This window comes from Balaenoptera physalus (genome assembly GCF_965194825.1).
Source record: "Balaenoptera physalus genome assembly, chromosome: 18".
NCBI lineage: Eukaryota > Metazoa > Chordata > Mammalia > Artiodactyla > Balaenopteridae > Balaenoptera > Balaenoptera physalus.
Window position 1 is genome coordinate 47313290 of NC_138899.1, and position 12202 is coordinate 47325491.

Here is a 12202-nt window from a genome sequence, read left to right on the forward strand (position 1 = left end):
GGCACAGCACCTGGAACTCTTGTTCAATTATGCTCTCTGTAGAAAAAATGTCAAAAGCCTGACACAAAATAAGTGCTATAAAAGCTAAAATGAAATGAAATGAAGTAAATTAAATAAAAATGTACAAACTGTCCCTAGGACCACTCCTCAGATATTCTATTTACAAGTACAATGTCTTCGTTCACATGGAGAACAGAATTCACAGTGTTTTCCATTTGTAATTTTAAATCTATTTTGAAGGAAGACAGTATCTCAGAATCTCCAGAGACCTGGTTGCCACATGTGCTTTAACAGCAGCATGTTTTGGTTGGAATATACTTTCTGTTGTTCATGTTTTTCTGGAAGAAATCTCTGCTTGTTCAGTATTACAGCAGCACTGAAGGTAGGCTGTGTTCTGTAAAAGATTGATGTGATTCTCTCACAAAACTTTTCTCAGTAGGTCTTCTGTCTGGATTAAAAGAGAATATTACATACTACTATATATAAAATAGATAAATACTAAGGACCTACTGTATAACACAGGGAACTCTACTCAATACTATGTAATGACCTATATGGGAAAAGAATCTAAAAAAGAGTGGATATATGTATATGTATAATTGATTCTCTTTGCTGTTCAGCAGAAAGTAACACAACATTCTAAATCAACTATACTCCAATGCAAATTTTTTAAAAAAGAGAATATTACATAGAAGATGCACATACACACACACTCTTCACACAGAAGCTGTATCGCCAGTGTCAGGTGACCAGTTGGGAGATCTGGCCTCCATTTGAGCCAGGGAAAGAGACAGGACTGACATATTTATGGAGAGTCCAATGCCTCTCTGACACAAGTGGGCCCTAGTGGTATGTCTCTTGACAAACCTAAGTTTGTCTTTACCTCCACAATTGTCTGTCTAGGACTTGTCACTCTCTTTGTAATTGACTTTAGAAAACTAAGGTAATTGTGTATTTCTTTACCTGTCTCGAAAATACATATAGGACACACAATCTATAATCTTTTGAGTCTCTGTCTTTTCATGAGTATTAACATTTCTTTTACAAAAGATCACTTGCAATGTGTCTGTAATAATTTTATAATTGTCATAAATTAAATAAATGACATGAAGTCTAGATCAAAATATTGCTCCTTCTTGCATTTTTATTCATCAAAATAAATTATTTTCTAATTTTATATGAAATCAAACTAGTGCCTTTTTATTAAACTGTTATTAAATGATGCTTAATATTTAATATCACTTTAGAAATATGGATTTTAATTACTTTGTCAGTCACCCTCAATCCTCAAGGTAACTGGTCATTTACTTTAGTCCATAATAAAAGGTCCTGCCACTGGACTTAGGAAGAGAGGTAAGAGATTGAAGTTTTAAATAATAAATACAATTTCAGGCAAGTATTTACCTGGCATTTTTAATATAAAAATTTGAGCATAATTTCCTGAAAAAAAAAGAAAAGGAAAATTGTTCAAAGAGGCAGTAACTTTTATTCAAAGAAGTTATTCAGTTTATTAAGACTTTTCTGTAAAATAATTGGGCTAATTGCTAATATTTTGGTAATGTAGAATATTTATTCTCTGAAACATTTTTTTGCTTTTTCATATTTTGGTTTATCTGTAATAGATATAGAGCAAGTATGTTTGAAATATTATCTCTCAGTACTTTATATCTCATGGTCTTATAGCAGGTACTTATATCATGGAGCCGCGTTCAGTTCCGATCCTGCCAATAATCTAGATCATTTATAATAATCTATCTTCTATCTCTTTAAATCATTTTTCAACACTTTATTCTTTAATGGTTCCATTTTTGTAATAATTTATGAAATTGCATTTGAGTTTTATTCCTTCCTACTTGGTACCACAACAATGAACTTGAGGCTTATTTCTACATCCTTAGAATTGCTCTTAAAAAAATCCAAGTCAATCTCAGAGCAAACACATACTGTTTTCTTTTCTCAGCTTCACTGAGATATAATTGACTTAAAACATTGTGTAAATTTAAGATATACAACGTGATGATTCAATATGCATATACATTGTGAAATGATTACCACAATAAGGTTAGTTAACATATCTATCACTTCATATGATTACGTTTTTTTTGATGGTGAGAACATTTAAGACCTACTCACTTAGCAACTTGGAATATATAATACAGTACTGTTAACTACAGTCATCATACTGTATGTTAGATCTGCAGAACTTATTTATCTTATAACTGAAATTTTTTACACATTGACCAATATCTCCCCATTTCCCACCACAGCCCCCATCAACCACCATCTTACACTCTAGTTCTATGAGTTGGGCTTTTTTAGATTCCACATATAAGTGATATCATACAGTATTTGGCTTTCTCTATTTTATATATTTCATTTAGCATAATGCCCTCAAGGTTCATATGTTGAAGAAAAGGCAGAATTTCCCTTTTTTATGACTAACTAATATACCATTATATATATATCCCATTTTATTTATCCATTTATCCACTGATGGACACTTAGGTTGTTTTCATGTCTTGTCTAATGTGAATAACGCTGCAATGAATATGGTGATGCAGATTATCTTTTCAAGATAGTGATTTCTCAGATGGCCTGAAGCACATGAAAAGATGATCAATATCACAATTATTAGAGAAATTCAAATCAAAACTGCAATGAGGTATTACCTCACACCAGTCAGAATGGTCATCAACAAAAAGCCTACAAAAAATAAATGCTGGAGAGGGTTTGGAAAAAAGGGGACCCTCCTACACTGTTGGTGAGAATATAAATTGGTGCAACCACTATGGAGAACAGTATGGAGGTTCCTTTAAAAACTAAAAATAGAGCTAACATATGATCCAGCAACCCCACTCCTGGACATATATCCAGAAAAAAACATAATTCAAAAAGATACATTAACCCCAATGCTCACTGCAGCACTATTTATGATAGCCAAGACATGGAAACCACGTAAATGTTCATTGACAGATGAATGGAAAAAAAGATGTGGTATATATGTACAATGGAATATTACTCAGCCATAAAAAAGAATTAATGCCATTTGCAGCAAAATGGATGGGCTTAGAGATTATCATACTAAGTAAAGTAGGTCAAAGACAAATGTCATATTATATCATTTATATGTGAAATCTAAAAAATGATAAAAATAAACTTATTTACAAAACAGAAACAGACTCACAGACTTCAAAAACAGACTTATGGTTACCAAAGGGGAAAGGTGGGGGGGAGGGATAAATTAGGATGTTGGTATTAGCATATATACACTACATATATATACATTAACATATATAAAATAGGTAATCAACAAGGACCTACTGTATAGCATGGGGAACTCTATTCAATACTCTGTAATAATGTATATGGGAAAAGAATCTGAAAAAGAATAGATATATGTGTATGCATAACTGAATCACTTTGCTGTACACCTGAAACTAACACAACATTGTAAATCAACTGTACTCCAACATAAAATAAAATTTTAAAAAAATATAGTGATTTCTTTCCTTGGATATATACCCAGAAATGGGATTACTGGATCATATGGTAGCTTTATTTTTTTAATTTTTTGAGGAACCTTAATATTATTTTCCATAGTAACTATATTAATTTACATTCTTTTTTCACCAGATTGTCACCAATATTTTTTATCCCTTATATTTTTGATAACAGCCATTTTAACAGATGTGAAGTGATATTTCATTGTGGTTTTGATTTGATTTTCCCTGATAATTAGTGATGTTGAGCATCTTTTCACATATCTGTGGGACATCTGTATGTCTTCTTTGGAAAAATGTCTAATCAGGTAGAGGAACTGAATTTAAACATAAATAAATGAATCTGTATCATGGATAAAAACACAGTTTTGCATGCATGAAATGGAGGCTACCTAAAATTTTAGTAGGAAGACACTGGATAGTTCCATAATGTTTATCACTGAACTCAAGAGACCAAGTCTTATCTCACTGAAGAAACTGGACAGCTGTTCCCCTATTCCAAAATAACTGTTCTAACAGTATCAGATGAGTTAGTCAGAGTAGTATTCCCTCACAGCCAACATACCACCATCTTTTTACATCCTTTTGTAAAGGAAAACCCCAAGAAAATAAATATACCCAGTTGTTCTCTTTTTTCCCCTTCCATTGTTGGGGAGACTCTTCTCATCTCATATCTAACTTGACATCTTAGCCTGGCCTGACACCTGTGGAACATGCCCTCTTTTGAAAAACTCTTCTCTTGACTTCTGTGACAACATGGTTTCAGATTTATTACTAACTTATTTATCACTCCTTATTAACTAACACTTACCAGTGTTTTTTTTTTTTTTTTTTCTTTAATAGTCTCTATGTTAAATTTGGAGGAAAATGAAACAGGTTAAGCAACTGTCTTAACATTAACACAAGGCTGTCTAGGTGACTCAATGTAAACAATATCCCCTCGAGTATTATGTTTTTCTTCCGTGGTTGTATGATATATTAATTAATTCTTTCTTTTATTCAACCATATGTCATAGCGACAAGAAACATATTTTTTTAAAACAAATAAGTAAGTAAGATAATAAATAAAACTGGGATAGATAACAAGTATGAGGATATGAGGTATGGTATGAGGAAAATCAAAAATGTTAAAAGAAGGTTAACTAGGAATAAAGAGAAATATTGCAGAAGTAACTGTTGTGACTCATGAAACATGAGTAAAATGAAGAGCTGGTAATAAGAAGATGAATGTGTGTTCCATCTAGAAGTAGTAAAAACTAGAAAGACCCTAAAGCCTGAGGGCCCTATGAACACAGAGTATCTGAGGAAATAACGAATGTGAGGTGAAGGGTAAATAGAATGGCATGAGATTTTTTTTAAAAAGCATGCAGTTGCTAGATGAGCAAGGGACATGCAGGTCATGGTAAGAATTTAGTTTTTATCATAAACATGATGAGAGGAAATAACAGGTATTTAAGCAAAAGATTAATATGATATGATGCCATTAACAACACTGGAAAGAGAGAACCTGTGAAATGTTTGGAGAGTTGACAAAGCAAGACATGTATTTTGAACATGTTGAAATGAGGATGCCTTTTGGACAACAAAGCAGAGCTGACAGAAGAGAACTATATGATCACATCTGGATCTCAATGGAGAGATCACAGCTGTATGTAAATCTGACACTTATTTATTTAAATGATTTTAAATCCATGGTAAATACATTAACTCATTTAAAAATGTAGATAAAAAAGAAGTCTAAGACCAGAACTTTAGGTTCACCATATATCAAGGTCTAGAAGAAAAGTAGGAGCCAATAGAGGAGACTGATATGGATGAAGTGTCCATTGAAGTGGAATAAAAACCATAAATAAATGAAATAAGTGGTGTTCTGAAAATCTAGTGTTAAAGGTATTTCAAGGCTAGATGGGTAAAAACTTGCTGGGTTGTTGACTACTGAATTGGCAAACTGAAATAATTGGGGCATAAAAAGAACAATTTAAGTGGAGTGGTAAAGATAAAAGCTTACTTTGAGTGAGTTAAAAAGATAATAGTGGGGGTAGGGGCAAGATGGCAGAAGAGTAAGACACGGAGATCACCTTCCTTCCCACAGATACATTACAAATACGTCTACACGTGGAACTGCTCCTATAGAACACCCACTGAACGCTGGCAGAAGACGTCAGACCTCCCAAAAGGCAAGAAAATCCCCACGTATTTGGGTAGGGCAAAAGAAAAAAGAAAAAACAGAGACAAAAGAATAGGGACGGGACCTGCACCAGTGGGAGGGAGCTGTGAAGGAGGAAAGGTTTCCACGCACTAGGAAGCCCCTTCATGGGCGGAGACTGCGGGTGGCGGAGGGGGGAAGCTTCGGAGCCGCGGAGGAGAGCGCAGCCACAGGGGTGCAGAGGGCAAAGCGGAGAGATTCCCGCACAGAGGATCGGTGCTGAGTAGCACCCACCAGCCCGAGAGGCTTGTCTGCTCAGCCGCCAGGGCGGGCGGGGGCTGGGAGCTGAGGCTTGGGCTTCAGTGCTAGCCTGGAGGGAGTCCGGGAAAAAGTCTGCAGCTGCTGAAGAGGCAAGAGACTTTTTCTTGCCTCTTTGTTTCGCGGCGCGCAAGGAGAGGGGATTCAGAGCGCCGCCTAAACGAACTCCAGAGACAGGCGCGAGCCGTGGCTATCAGCGCGGACCCCAGAGGCAGGCGCGAGCTGCAGCTATCAGCATGAATCCCACAGCAACAGGGGCGCAGAGGGAAAAACGGAGAGATTCCCGCACAGAGACTCGGCGCCGAGCAGCACTCACCAGCCCAAGAGGCTTGTCTGCTCACCCGCCAGGGCGGGCGGGGGCTGGGAGCTGAGGCTCGGGCTTCGGTCGGATTGCAGGGAGAGGACTGGGGCTGGCGGCGTGAACACAGCCTGAAGGTGTTAGCGCACCACCACAGCTAGCCGGGAGGGAGCCCGAGAAAAAGTCTGCAGCCACCGAAGAGGCAAGAGACTTTTTCTTGCCTCTTTGTTTCGCGGCGCGCAAGGAGAGGGGATTCAGAGCGCCGCCTAAATGAACTCCAGAGATGGGCGTGAGCCGCGGCTATCAGCGCGGACCCCAGAGGCGGGCAGGAGACGCTAAGGCTGCTGCTGCAGACACCAAGAAGTCTGTGTGCGAGCACAGGTCACTCTCCACACCGCCCCTCCCGGGAGCTGGTGCAGCCCGCCACTGCCAGGCTCCCGTGATCTGGGGACAACTTCCCCGGGAGAACGCACGGTGCACCTCAGGCTGCTGCAATGTCACGCCGGCCTCTGCCGCCGCAGGCTCATACCGCATCCATACCCCTCGCTCCCCCCGGCCTGAGTGAGCCAGAGCCCCCAAAGCAGCTGCTCCTTTAACCCAGTTCTGTCTGGGCGGGGAACGGACACCCGCAGGTGACCTACATGCAGAGGCGGGTCCAAATCCGAAGCTGAACCCCGGGAGCTGTAAGAACAAAGAAGAGAAAGGGAAATCTCTCCCAGCAGCCTCAGAAGCAGCGGATTAAAGCTCCACAAACAACTTGATGTGCCTGCATCTGTTGAATACCTGAATAGACAATGAATCATCCCAAATTCAAGAGGTGGACTTTGGAAACAGGATATATTAATTTTTCCCCTTTTCCTTTTTTTGTGAGTGTATATGTGTATGCTTCTGGGTGAGATTTTGTCTGTATAGCTTTGCTTTCACCATTAGTCCTAGGATTAGGTCCGTCCGTTTTTCTTTTTTTTTTTTTTTACTTAAAAAATTTTTTTTCCTATTAAATGTTTTCTTAAAAATTTTTTCCTTATTTTCTATTTTTAGAAATTAAAAATTTTTTTAATATGTTTTTTCATATTTTTTATTTTAAAAAATTAAAAAAAAATTTTCTTAATAAATTTTTTTCTTAATAATTTTTTTCTTATTTTTTATTATAAAAAATTAATAAATCTATTTTTAAAAACGAAAAAAATTTGTTTCTGAATACATTTACTCTTAATAATTTTTTTTCTTATTTTTTCTTATAAAAAATTAATAAATCTATTTTTAAAAATTAAAAAAAATTTTCTGAATACATTTACTCTTAATAATTTTTTTCTTATTTTTTATTATAATAGCTTTATTTTATGTTATGTTATCCTCTTTCTTTCTTTCTTTCTATTTTTTTCTCCCTTATATTCTGAGCTCTGTGGATGAAAGGCTCTTGGTGCTCCAGCCAGGCATCAGGGCCGTGCCTCTGAGGTGGGAGAGGCAACTTCAGGACACTGGTCCACAAGAGACCTCCCAGCTCCACGTAATACCAAATGGTGAAAATCTCTCAGAGATCTCCATCTCAACATCAAGACGCAGCTTCACTCAACGACCAGCAAGCTACAGTGCTGGACAGCCTATGCCAAACAACTAGCAAGACAGGAACACAGCCCCATCCATTAGCAGAGAGGCTGCCTAAAATCATAATAAGGCCACAGACACCCCAAAACACACCACCAGACGTGGACCTGCCCACCAGAAAGAAAAGATCCAACCTCATCCACTAGAACACAGGCACCAGTCCCCTCCACCAGGAAGCCTACACAACCCACTGAACCAACCTTAGCCACTGGGGACAGACACCAAAAACAACGGGAACTACGAACCTGCAGCCTGCGAAAAGGAGACCCCAAACACAGTAAGATAAGCAAAATGAGAAGACAAAAAACACACAGCAGGTGAAGGAGCAGGGTCAAAACACACCAGACCTAACAAATGAAGAGGCAGTCTACCTGAAAAAGAATTCAGAATAATGATAGTAAAGATGATCCAAAATCTTGGAAATAGAATAGACAAAATGCAAGAAACTTTTAACAAGGATGTAAAAGAACTAAAGAGGAACCAAGCAATGATGAACAACACAATAAATGAAATTAAAAATACTCTAGAAGGGATCAATAGCAGAATAACTGAGGCAGAAGAACGGATAAGTGACCTGGAAGATAAAATAGTGGAAATAATTACTGCAGAGCAGAATAAAGAAAAAAGAATGAAAAGAACTGAGGACAGTCTCAGAGACCTCTGGGACAACATTAAACGCACAAACATTCGAATTATAGGGGTCCCAGAAGAAGCAGAGGAAAAGAAAGGGAAAGAGAAAATATTTGAAGAGATTATAGTTAAAAACTTCCCTAATATGGGAAAGGAAATAGTTAATCAAGTCCTGGAAGCACAGAGAGTCCCATACAGGATAAATCCAAGGGGAAACACGCCAAGACACATATTAATCAAACTATCAAAAATTAAATAAAAAGAAAACATATTAAAAGCAGCAAGGGAAAAACAACAAATAACACACAAGGGAATCCCCATAAGGTTAACAGCTGATCTTTAAGCAGAAACTCTGCAAGCCAGAAGGGAGTGGCAGGATATACTTAAAGTCATGAAGGAGAAAAACCTACAACCAAGGTTATTCTACCCAGCAAGGATCTCATTCAGATTTGATGGAGAAATTAAAACCTTTACAGACAAGCAAAAGCTGAGAGAGTTCAGCACCACCAAACCAGCTTTACAACAAATGCTAAAGGAACTTCTCTAGGCAAGAAACACAAGAGAAGGAAAACACCTACAAAAACAAACCCAAAACATTTAAGAAAATGGGAATAGGAACATACATATCAATAATTACCTTAAATGTAAATGGATTAAATGCTCCCACCAAAGGACACAGACTGGCTGAATGGATACAAAAACAAGACCCATATATATGCTGTCTACAAGAGACTCACTTCAGACCTAGAGACACCTACAGACTGAACGTGAGGGGATGGAAAAAGATATTCCATGCAAATGGAAATCAAAAGAAAGCTGGAGTAGCAATTCTCATATCAGACAAAATAGACTTTAAAATAAAGACTATTACAAGAGACAAAGAAGGACACTATATAATGATCAAGGGATCGATCCAAGAGGAAGGTATAACAATTGTAAATATTTATGCACCCAACATAGGAGCACCTCAATACATAAGGCAAATACTAACAGCCATAAAAGGGGAAATCGAGAGAAACACACAATCATAGTAGGGGACTTTAACACCCCACTTTTACCAATGGACAGATCATCCAAAATGAAAATAAATAAGGAAACACAAGCTTTAAATGATACATTAAGCAAGATGGACTTAATTGATATTTATAGGACATTCCACCCAAAAATAACAGAATACACATTTTTCTCAAGTGCTCATGGAACATTCTCCAGGATAGATCATATCTTGGGTCACAAATCAAGCCTTGGTAAATTTTAGAAAATTGAAATCGTATCAAGTATCTTTTCCAATCACAATGCTCTGAGACTAGATATCAATTACAGGAAGCGATCTGTAAAAATACAAACACAAGGAGGCTACACAATACACTACTTAATAACAAAGTGATCACTGAAGAAATCAAAGGGGAAATCAAAAAATACATGGAAAAAAATGACAATGGAGACACGACGACCCAAAACCTATAGGATGCAGCAAAAGCAGTTCTAAGAGGGAAGTTTATAGCAATACAAGCCTACCTCAAGAAACATCTCGAATAAACAACCTAACCTTGCACCTAAAGCAATTAGAGAAAGAAGAGCAAAAAAACCCCAAAGCTAGCAGAAGGAAAGAAATCATAAAGATCAGTTCAGAAATAAATGAAAAAGAGATGAAGGAAACAATAGCAAAAATCAATGAAACTAAAAGCTGGTTCTTCGAGAAGATAAACAAAATTGATAAACCATTAGCCAGACTCATCAAGAGAAAAAGGGAGAAGACTCAAACCAATAGAATTAGAAATGAAAAAGGAGAAGTAACCACTGACACTGCAGAAATACAAACGATCATGAGAGATTACTACAAACAACTCTATGCCAATAAAATGGACAACTTGGAAAAAATGGACAGATTCTTAGAAATGCACAACCTACCGAGACTGAACCAGGAAGAAATAGAAAATATGAAGAGACCAATCACAAGCACTGAAATTGAAACTGTGATTAAAAATCTTCCAACAAACAAAAGCCCAGGACCAGATGGCTTCACTGGTGAATTCTATCAAACATTTAGAGAAGAGCTAACACCTATCCTTCTCAATCTCTTCCAAAATATTGCAGAGGGAGGAGCACTCTCCAACTCATTCTATGAGGCCACCATCACCCTGATACCAAAACCACACAAAGATGTCACAAAGAAAGAAAACTACAGGCCAATATCACTGATGAACATAGATGCAAAAATCCTCAACAAAATAATAGCAAACAGAATCCAACAGCACATTAAAAGGATTATACACCATGATCAAGTGGGGTTTATTCCAGGAATGCAAGGATTCTTCAATATACGCAAATCAATCAATGTGATACATCATATTAACAAATTGAAGGAGAAAAACCATATGATCATCTCAATAGATGCAGAGAAAGCTTTCAACAAAATTCAACACCCATTTATGATAAAAGCCCTGCAGAAAGTAGGCATAGAGGGAACTTTCCTCAACATAATAAAGGCCATATATGACAAACCCACAGCCAACATTGTCCTCAATGGTGAAAAACTGAAGCCATTTCCACTAAGATCAGGAACAAGACAAGGTTGCCCACTCTCACCACTATTATTCAACAGAGTTTTGGAAGTTTTAGCCACAGCAATCAGAGAAGAAAAAGAAATAAAAGGAATCCAAATCGGAAAAGAAGAAGTAAAGCTGTCACTGTTTGCAGATGACATGATACTATACATAGAGAATCCTAAAGATTCTACCAGAAAACTACTAGAGCTAATCAATGAATTTGGTAAAGTAGCAGGATACAAAATTAATGCACAGAAATCTCTTGCATTCCTATATACTAATGATGAAAAATCTGAAAGTGAAATTAAGAAAACACTCCCGTTTACCATTGCAACAAAAAGAATAAAATATCTAGTAATAAACCTACCTAAGGAGACAAAAGACCTGTATGCAGAAAATTATAGGACACTGATGAAAGAAATTAAAGATGATACAAATAGATGGAGAGATATACCATGTTCTTGGATTGGAAGAATCAACATTGTGAAAATGACTCTACTACCCAAAGCAATCTACAGATTCAATGCAATCCCTATCAAACTACCACTGGCATTTTTCACAGAACTAGAACAAAAAATTTCACAATTTGTATGGAGACACAAAAGACCCCAAATAGCCAAAGGAATCTTGAGAACGAAAAATGGAGCTGGAGGAATCAGGCTCCCTGACTTCAGACTATATTACAAAGCTGCAGTAATCAAGACAGTTTGGTACTGGCACAAAAACAGAAATATAGATCAATGGAACAGGATAGAAAGCCCAGAGATAAACCCACGCAAATATGGTCACCTTATCTTTGATAAAGGAGGCAAGCATATACAGTGGAGAAAAGACAGTCTCTTCAATAAGTGGTACTGGGAAAATTGGACAGGTACATGTAAAAGTATGAAATTAGAACACTCCCTGACACCATACACAAAAATAAACTCAAAATGGATTAAAGAACTAATTGTAAAGCCAGACACTATCAAACTCTTAGAGGAAAACATAGGCAGAACACTCTATGACATAAATCACAGCAAGATCCTTTTTGACCCAGCTCCTAGAGAAATGGAAATAAAAACACAAATAAACAAATGGAACCTAATGAAACTTAAAAGCTTTTGCACAGCAAAGGAAACCATAAACAAGACGAAAAGACAACCCTCAGAATGGG

General features: G+C 37.1%; 1 long non-coding RNA gene across 1 annotated transcript in view; it reads right to left on the minus strand.

The window, feature by feature from the left end:
• The window catches only part of LOC309647945, a 1188245-nt gene that overhangs the window by 995937 nt on the left and 180106 nt on the right, over nt 1-12202 (minus strand). The gene's annotated exons all lie outside the window — the stretch shown is intronic.